This window comes from Triturus cristatus, chromosome 1_2 (assembly GCF_964204655.1).
Source record: "Triturus cristatus chromosome 1_2, aTriCri1.1, whole genome shotgun sequence".
Lineage (NCBI taxonomy): Eukaryota > Metazoa > Chordata > Amphibia > Caudata > Salamandridae > Triturus > Triturus cristatus.
The window spans coordinates 132,605,742-132,616,117 of NC_140580.1; positions in this window are offsets into that span (position 1 = coordinate 132,605,742).

Below are 10,376 nucleotides of genomic sequence, written 5' to 3' on the forward strand. Positions count from 1 at the left end.
TCAATTAAAAAGCCGATTATCAGTTGCCTATATCTTTGGCACCAGTTGACGAATCTTCACAAAATTTTCCAAAAACGTTCAACGCTCACTTCAGCTGCTTGCTGCCTATAAAGTTTCAGGATAATTTGTGAAGTGGGGCTGAGAAAAAAGGATTTCCCTATGTTAATTCCCATAGGAACTTTGAACACAACTAAAGCCCAAACTGCTGGACGCAAATACACTAAATTTGGCAGAAAGGTAGATTTTGTACCCCAGATCACACTTTTTGTGATTTGGTGTAAGTCCTTTCAGTAGTTGTAGAGATATTAACTTGATTTAAACTGTATATATAGGGATGTGAATCCTCCATGAATCCACCCGTGGGGGATCAGCGAATCTACTCGCTAAAGCAAAGCCCAAATTGGATGGTCACACCTTCACAGAAAAGTTGTGGCTGCCATTTTGTTTTTTCAGAAAACTGTTTCCGGGGCTGAGAATATCTGTGCAAAGGGAATAAAGGGGTTAGGGTACAGGTACTTTGAATCCATGGGTATATTAGAGGTGTCCCAGAGGGACTCATAAAGGCCAATAAATTGCCTTATAATGTTTTTTTCTCAACACATGGGAATCCATGGATCCCCCACGGTGCTTAGCGTGATCCCGTCCCCTCTAGAACCCCGAATCCTGTTGCAGATCATCAGAGGCCCTGCCCCCGTTGTCCACCACCCTGCAAACGTGCCTCCTGGTGCATTATTTGTTGGGGGATGAAGTCCCCTTGGCTGCTGAGGCTCCTTGGGGGCCAAAATCTCTCCTGTTACCTCCAGTAAGTCCCAAACAGCAGGATTGCTGGAGCTTCTCGGTTGCCCCGCCCCCTTTCTACACCATTCTGCAAACACGCCTCTGGTCCACTACTGGTTGGGGGATGAAGTCCCCTTGAATACTAGGGATCCTTGGGTGCCAAGAACCCCTCCTGTTACCCCACGTAAGTCCCACACAGTTGGAATGCTGAGAGCTCATCGGAGGCTTCACCCTGTCATGTAATTCCCACTAATCATTAGGATCTGTACGTTTGTGGACAACATAAACCTTGGGTGAGGTGGCCAGACTGATTCCAAGCACCCCATAGTATACTGGATACCACTCACCGAGATATTAGGCAGCTGCTTGGCGAAGCATTAGCAGGCAGATACCCCTCAATATCAGCAGAATTGTCTCCTCTGGCTAACCCCAGAAATGCATATTTATGTATTTATAATAAAAGCATATTTGCTATGTATACACAAATTAGCATTGTTATGGGTATGCAAATAGCCCTGTCACCCTGTGGATGAAGATAGAATGACATTATACAGCATGTACAACAACCTTGTACTCCGTGTTCGAGGCAGCATGATAATTTTACGTGAGGTGAAATGTGTAAGCACAGAAGATTCACAGAAACTAATCCAACCTTATCACTCACGCAAATATGTGCAAAAGGTCATTGTAAAATGTTATTGGGCAGAAAGAGGGCAATATAAGAAAATGTGCAGCATTGCTACATGGGCCTAACTCAGGCACATAACAGGCCCCTTTCTCCACCACTCTGCAAACGTGCCTCCTGATGCACCACTGATTGGGGGATGAAGTCCTCTATAATGCTGAGGGTCCTTGGGGGCCAAGAACCCCTCCTGTTACCTCCAGTAAGTCCCACACAATGGCATTGCTGAGAGCTTGTCAGAGGCCCCGCCCCCTCTCTCCACCACTCGGCAAACATGCTTCCTGGTTCACTACTGGTTGGGAGATGAAGTCTCCTTGGATGCTGAGGGTCCTTGGGGGCCACAAACCCCTACAGTTACCTCCAGTAAGTCCCACACAACGGGATTGCTAAGAGCTGTTCAGAGATCCTGTCCTCTTTCTCCCTCACTCTGCAAATGTGCCTCCTGGGGCACTACTAGTTGGGGGATGAAGTCCCCTTGGATGCTGAGATTCCTTGGGGGCCCGGAACCCCTCCTGTTACCACCAGTAAGTCCCACACAACGGGTTTGCTGAGAGGTTATCGGAGGCCCTGACCCCTTTGTCCAGCACTCTGCAAACATGCCTCCCGGTGCACTACTGGTTGGGGATGAAGTCCACTTGGATGCTGAGGATCTCTGGGGGGCAAGAAACCCTATTGTTACCACCTACTCCCACAAAGTGGGATGGCTGAGAGCTGATGGGAGGCCCCACCCTCTTTCTCCAATAGTCTGCAAATACACCTCATGGTGCACTACTGGTTGGGAGATGAAGTCCCCTTGGATGCTGAATATCGTTGGGGCAAAGAAACCCTCCTGTTTTCACCAGTAAGTCTCACACAGTGGGGCTGCTGAGAGCTGGTCAGAGGCCCCTCCCCTTTTCTCCATCACTGTACAGACCCATACAGCCACTCACAGACCCACTCACAAGCCACTCACAAACCCACTCACACACCCACCCACACAGCCACTCACACAGCCACTCACACCCCCAGTTCCAGATCCATACAGCCACTAACACACCCAGTCACCAACCTATACAGCCACTCACACACTCACTCTGAAAGGTTATAGGTTACAGTTAGGAAATAAAATTAAAAAATCTTTGAAATTCACAAAAAATACAAAGGTTCCAGGAATGTTATAGTATACCATAGACATTTAACAGTAATAGTTACCTGATCCAACTATAACTTACGCCCCCGCAATGCACTGCTTATGACCTCACATATTACATCACTCATGGCATGGTCAGTGCCATCGCCGATTACATCACTGATATCTCAAATGACATCAATGATGATATCATCCACCGAATCACTCACACAACTCATACACCCAATCACATATTGTTGGAAAACGAGGCAGTATCTGTGAGGCCTGCACAAATAACATGACTACATTTGCCCTTCACTGGGAACCAAACACCCAATTGTAGCGCTTGACTCTCAGAGGGTAGCGTTGCACAGCAGTCAAAGGCTTACTCAAGGGAGGTGGTGTGGACTAGTAATCGCCTTTTACCAGAAGTCAGAAATGACACTCAATAATTGATTGTCCAGTCTGTACTTTGCTTTATAAAAGGAAGAGTAAATGTATTAAACACACACACTACTCAATACTATGCACCAATTTACAAATATACATAAGCTGTTGGAATTACTTTGTGACATTGCATAATATTCCCACCCCTCCCGCGGGGGGGGGGGGGTGAGGTCTAGTACCACAACTCCAATGTATGCACATCATCTTGCCCCCTCATGCAGTAGGTTGAACATAACCTGGAGCGAGGGCCTTGCTTATCGGCACCAACCCAGTGGCAACCCACCCCCTTTATCTCAAAAAGCATTTAAAATGGGCAAGACTGCCATGGTGACATATAACCATGACTGAGTATCACATACTGACCATACAGTATATACCTCTACATCTTAGGAGCTAACAGTCTGGGTTGTTCTTCACCTAACGCAGCAGCAAGAATATATGTTTAGGCATCACTTAAAATGACAGTACTTATCTTAGCTAATAAGCATTATAATGCATTGCAATAAAACCCCCTGAAAGGCATCTCAGTTATATTCACAGGATTAAGAATATACAGCCAGGCACCATAGCAGGAATGTCCAGCAACATAACCCCGCTTCTCCAGACATCCCCAGCTCAGCCCTTCATACCTTGGTGCAGTCCCTAAAGCACCCGTAGCTGTGGAACAAAAGTTCCATCCCCAGGACACTGTTGACTGCTGGTTGAGCCCTTAAGGGGTTATTTCTATGGAGTCCCCAGAGACTTAGGGGGGACTTTACATCTCCATGCTGGGGGAGACTGCGTTGCTCCTGTCGTACTTTAATCTCTGTGACCGCATAGGGGACAGGGCCCCACCCCTGTCTATCCTGGTATTAGCGAACCGCAAATGGTTAATGCGGTATGTACAAGTGCTTTGTATACCGTTCTAGCTATGAATGCACTGTGTACACGTTATTCTGCATCACTACGCGGGTTCCATTTTGGAAGCAGTGGCCATCTTGTGATTGCCCTCACATAGGCTATAATGAAGCAAATACGGGCGTCACAGCACATTTGCCTTTCCATGACTCTTCTGTGACCTGGGCAGCTTGGCTCTGCTACCCCAGGTCAAACTGGTTTCACGAGCTCCCCTTCCTCCGGCCACCTGTGATTAGCATCAGGGCTTGACACGCCATAAAGTCCTTTCATCCCACACAAGCCTCTGGCTAATCTCTTTCACACCTGACTGTTCCTGCTTTATGACTTGTTTCTATCAACAAGAGCTGCCCGTGTTTTATTGGGGTCTATCGATATCTGATGTGGGATCTGAACCTTGCTGTGTAAATAATTGTGGGCTGGCTTAGCTGGAATGTGGGATGGTCATCATGACTCTGCCTTTTCGTTTGTAATGTACACGTGTATATGGCCGTATCATAAACCTAGGAATGTATGCCTGAGGCAGGAAAAACTGTACTTAAGGAGAAGTCCGTTTCTATGATTTTTAGCAGTCTCCTGAGAACATACACGCTGTTGTACTTCTAGCATACCTGTAATTGGTCTGCAGCCAATAAATGAATCTTTGACTTCACCCAGAAGACTCTGTGTTTCTGTAGGTCTGGAACAGGGAGAACCCAGAAGTCATAGGGTGTGTGCCCCTGCACCGCTGGGACTAAAATACCCAGTACTTCAGTTTGGCGCCCAACTCGGGACGATTTCAGCGGTACCAGTCCAAGCCAGAGGTTCGTGAGGAGCTTCGTGTGGAAATTCCGGAGGAAGGCCGCCACTTCATCGACCCCTGCATGTCGACGTGGTCCGAAAGTCTTTTCTGCGAGGTTCTCCGCGTCCCGACGGCTACGAAGGACTGCTGCCCTGATTAATCGACCTGTTTTGGACCCTTGACGAGTTTTGATAGAGCGAAACAATCGAGAGAGGCTTCTGGTGACGCCATCGATCATCAATATTCAGTTAAGTATAAGTGGAGCGTCTCCCATTTGTTTGGTATCCCTCGGGATCGTTTTGATTTGGAAATTTGGAGTTTGCAAACGCCAAAGCCAGAGGACTCGTGTATTCACGAGACTATCGTAATCGATAATCCTTTGACGTTTTGGGTCTAGACTAGTGAGCGAAGATGCCTGGTTCTAGAATATTTGGTAGATTGTTTTGTTTAGGTTGTGGAAGAGATTTCCAGCTGGAGGAATCATGTCCGGTTCCTCCGGTTGGAACTCCAACTTATGAGCTCTATGTAAAACATGGCGTAGGCCCCATTGCATATAACGAAGTATGGATCCAATACACCAGAAAAGACGGTGTTTTAAAATGGCCCCAAAATGGTAGTTTCGATACCGATATTTTAGATAATTTGGAAATTAAATTGTTTAAAAAGAAAGCCCGGCCGGCGATGTTTGATTCTTTCCGCTTATGGCGGAAGGAAGCCAAACAGAAGGAAATTAAGCTAGCGAAAAAGAATAAGAGAGAGAAAGGTATGACAGTAATGCAAGCAGCTGTACAATTCAAAGACAATGAGGAGGAGCAGATGAATGAGCAGTTGCACAGACAGCGTAAGTTAGGGATCGACAAATGTTACCCAGCTTTACCGCACTCTAAACAGAATGAGTTAGAAGAAAAGGAGAAAGATCCCCTGATGTCGCATTTGTTGAGTTCGCCACCCCCGTATGCTCAAAATGCCATGGTGCCTCCCCAGCTTGTGAATATGCCACCTCCAGTTAATATTCTGCAAGCTTTGCCGCTACCGCCAGCTGCTTCGCAGCCGGCTCCTATCCCTATAGCGCAGCCCTCTCAAGGGCCGCCAGTTGTGTTTCCAACTGCCCCCGCGCTTCCTGCGACTTTGTCTAATTCAGTAGCTGCCTCCCCTGACACTCTCCCTTGCACCACTCCAGTACCTGTTTCTGCATCCTCTTTTCTCCCCTCTGTTTCTCCCCCTGTTTTCGCCTCAACTTCTCCTTCAGCGCGACAGCGTTTGGCTAATGTGGTTACTACGTTAATGTCACCTCTCTTTGAGTCATCCGGTGCGACTCCTGGCTTACAGCGTAAGCAATTGCGCAGTCAATTGCCTAACCCCGATGAGAAAAAGGTAATAGATCGCATGGCGCGTAGATGGATTGTTTTCCCTTCACTATATGATGTGGAATCAGTTGTCAACGTTTTTCATCAATGGGATGCCCCAAAACAGAGGTATGTCTTTGAGAAAATGTGCGAAATTCTCTGTGAGGAATTGGATGATAGTGGTAGAGACCCAAGCCCGCAGGAATTGTGTCGAGTGAGATTTGACTTTGGAACTGGTACCATTGTGGATCGCGATGTAGATAAAGCAGTTGCGGTTGTATTATCCTTCAGGAATGATGATTGTCAACAGTCGTTGTTTGAACCTGATGTCCCTGTGGGAAAAAGGGTAAAAGCACGCCAATATCCGATGCGTGAGGTTCCCCCGGTTTGGAGACCTGCTGAACCAAATGCTAATCCACCTGTCTTAGCACATTTTCAGCGTATTTGGGTACATGTTCCATGGAAAAGATCTGAGGTGCTAGCACTTAAGCAGACATTGCCTGATCCCCGTAAAAACCCTACCGGTTATTATAAGGAGTTGTCACAAACTGCAGAATCCTGTGTAATGAATCTGGCTGACATAGATATGCTGTTTGGGAATGTGGTTCCACAGCCTTTGTGGGGATCCATTCGTAATATGGATCATGCTGCAGAACTAGGGGACACATGGGCTAACATCATCGCTGCTGACGCTAGACAGATTGGTGGCGCGAAACCAGAGCCTTTAATAGCAGAACTCCCTGGTAGAATCATCACGTATATGAAGACAATAATGCCCGCGATGCGCGTAAATTGGGACAAGCTATCTGCATGCAAGCAGAAGAAAGATGAGACAGTGTCAGACTTCTTTACCAGGTTTGAAGAAACGTTTGTTGACCACAGTGGGCAAGATATGAGTACTGAGGGTGGCCAACGGTTATTTGTGGATAAATTTGTGCAGAATTTACTTCCTGACCTGTGTAAAAAGTTAAAAGATTCAGAAAGTTCTTGGGCTGTTTCTTCTTCAGCGCAAATACTGGCTACTGCACAGTATTATGAGAACAGAGATAAAGACGAGAAAGATAGAACAGAAAAGAAAACGAAAGAGCTAAAAACAAAGGTCCTTTTACAGCAGGCCTATCCGCCACGTGGAGGTCAGAATAATTATAGCCAACCCCAAGGTGTCTACCACCAACCCCAACAATTTCAGAACAATCAGCCAATGAATGGGTATTATCAACCACGTGTCCCTGTGGGTCCCAACCAATGTTCATACTGCAAAGAGGAAGGTCATTTTAAATATAGTTGCCCTAAATTGATGCAGCGTAACGGCAATATGTATGGCGCAAGAGGGAGGGGTGGTCAGCAAGCTCCTAGAGGCAGAGGGCGTGGAAATGTTCCCCAGAACGCGCGTCCTCTTCCGCCTCAAAATACCATCAATAGCTTTGATCAGCAAGCCAACGCGACTAGTAATACAGCTCAGTACTACAATAATGATTATTATGCAGAGGACGGCGATGCAGAAAATAATGATTACTAGGACAGCCGTAGACAGAGAGAGGGAGTTGTTTCAGTGCCAGTGGATCAGAGCGGACCGTATGTTGAGGTGACTACAGCAAATGTAACGGAGCCCTTTCTGCTAGACACTGGTGCTGCAAAGAGTTCAATCATGCATTCAAAACTCCCTGGCGCACCTTTGTCTGGCGATATAAATGTTTCAGTAGGTTTTTCTGGCGCCCCAGTTAGAAACCCGATTTCTAGTCCCATGTCACTTTCTGTTGGACCTTGCGAGCTGAAAGCACCCCTGATCCTAACAACAGGTTGTGGTGAAAATTTGCTAGGATTAGACTTGCTAAAAAGATTGCATGCTACACTGTATTGTTCACCGTCAGGAGTACAACTTACATTAGGCAGGAAAGTGATTTCCCCGATGTACTTGTCTAAAAATACAATGCCGCCAGAATTGTCATCCCTTCCGGATGTCCTTTGGGCTACTGGTCCCAATGATGTGGGCCTCTTGGAGATACTGCCATACGTGGTAACTTTAAAGGCTAATGTCAGACTGCCACGCATTCCCCAGTACAAGATCTCTAATGAAGGCCAGAAAGCATTGTTAGACATTGTCAGCGACTTGATTAATAAGGGTGTAATTGAAGAGACAAGAGGCAACGTTTGCAATAGTCCGATTTTACCTGTCTTAAAACGAACGGACCCTTCACAGCCACCTGTTTATAGATTTGTGATTGATCTTAGAGAGGTTAATAAGATTGTTGTGCCACAGTTTCCAGTTGTCCCTGATATAACTGCCTTGTTAACGATGATTCCAGCCTCTGCTGCATGGTTTTCAGTGATCGATTTAAAGAATGCTTTCTTTAGCATCCCAATTGCAGAGGAGAGCAGAGACATTTTTGGCTTCAGTCTGGGAGGCCGAAGCTTCCGCTTCAAACGCGCTCCCCAGGGCTACTGTGAAAGTCCATCAATATACAGCCAAGCTTTGAAAGCGCAGCTTGATGCACTTGTTTTACCTAGTGGCGCTATCCTGATTCAGTACGTTGACGATTTACTAATTGCCGCGGATACTGAGAAGATCTGCAAGGAAGCCACATTATCATTGTTACGTCATTTATCTGCTTTCCATCACAAAGTGTCTCTCTCAAAGCTGCAATATTGTCGACAAGAAGTGACCTACTTAGGTCATCTCTTGTCGAAGGAGGGAAGGAAGCTGACCCCAGAAAGAATTCAAGCCATTGCACAGTTGAGTGTGCCAAGAACACAGAGAGAAGTGCGTGCTTTCTTGGGCATTACCTCATACTGTAGGCACTGGATCCCAAATTTTTCCCTGTTGGCAAAAGCTTTGTTAGCATTAACATGCAAAGACACACCGAATCCTATCCCATGGTCTGAAGAGTGCCAGAAAAGTTTTGTGGAATTGCGCAACGCATTATGTTCAGCTCCTGTGTTGGGTACCCCTGACTACAGCAAGCCTTTTACATTGTATGTTCACGAGAAAGATGGTTGTGCATTATCAGTGTTAACACAGCCTTTTGGTGACAGACCGCGCCCATGCGCATATTTTTCATCAACCTTGGACCCTGTAGCAAGGGCATTGCCAAGCTGTCTGAGAGCGACAGCTGCTGCAGCTATGTCTATCCGACAATCTGCTGGTTTGGTAATGGACAACACATTGATCGTTATGGTTCCACATGCTGTAGACACATTATTAAACAGAACCAAGACACAACACTTGACTAGTGCGCGATTATCAGGCTATGAGCTCACACTGTTAGCAAACCACATACACATAAAGAGATGCAACACGCTGAATCCAGCTACGTTATTGCCAAATCCAGCAGACCTAGATGAGAATGAGCAACATGACTGTCTGTTCAGAACAGAAGAAGAGACGAAAGGGAGAGTAGATCTAAAAGATACTCCCCTGACTGAGTGTGATGGTACTTTATGGGTGGATGGTTCGTGTTTCAAGCTCCCTAATGGTGACACGACTGCTGCATATGCTATCACGACTTTACATACGGTTGTGGAAACTGCACGAGTGCCACATAATTCGGCCCAAGCAGCAGAATTAATCGCCCTCACAAGAGCATGCGTGTTGTCTGAAGGAATGAGAGTGAATATATACACCGATAGCCAGTACGCCTTTGGCGTGGCTCATAGTTTCGGGCGATTGTGGAAAGAACGTGGGTTCCTGACGTCGCATGGAGCTAAAATTCAGAATGGCAAGTTGGTGAATGATCTCCTTGAGTCACTGACCCTACCTACCGTTGCAAGTTGCGATTATGAAATGCAGTGCGCACAGGAAAATCACAGATGATGTTGGACGTGGGAATGCGTTTGCTGATGAGATCGCGAAAGAAACAGCACAGAATGTAAAGACTAGAATGTATGTTGCAGGCCCCGCAAGATGGGTTGATGATGTTGGAATGTGTGAAAACACGATAGAGAGTGTGAAGTCGCTTCAAGCTGAAGCTACAGAGAAAGAATTAAGCAAGTGGAGAGAAAGTGTGGGTAAGTTGGATGAGAATGGTTGTTGGATATTTCTGACAGAACATAGGCGATGGTTGTTGCCTGATGCATATGTGCTTCCAGTAGTTACAATGGCACATGGAATGGCACATATCAGTACGAAAGGAATTTGTAAGTTGTTGGCTCCAGTATGGCAGAATGCTGGAATTCCCAAGTGTGCAGAGAATGTGGTCAAGAATTGTATGATATGTCTGAAGTATAACCCTGGTAGGGGAACCCCAACTCCAGCTGGTCATTTTGCACCCCCATCATACCCATTTGAAGTTTTGCAGCTGGACTTTATCCACATGGAAAGGTGCAACAACCTGAAATATGTAT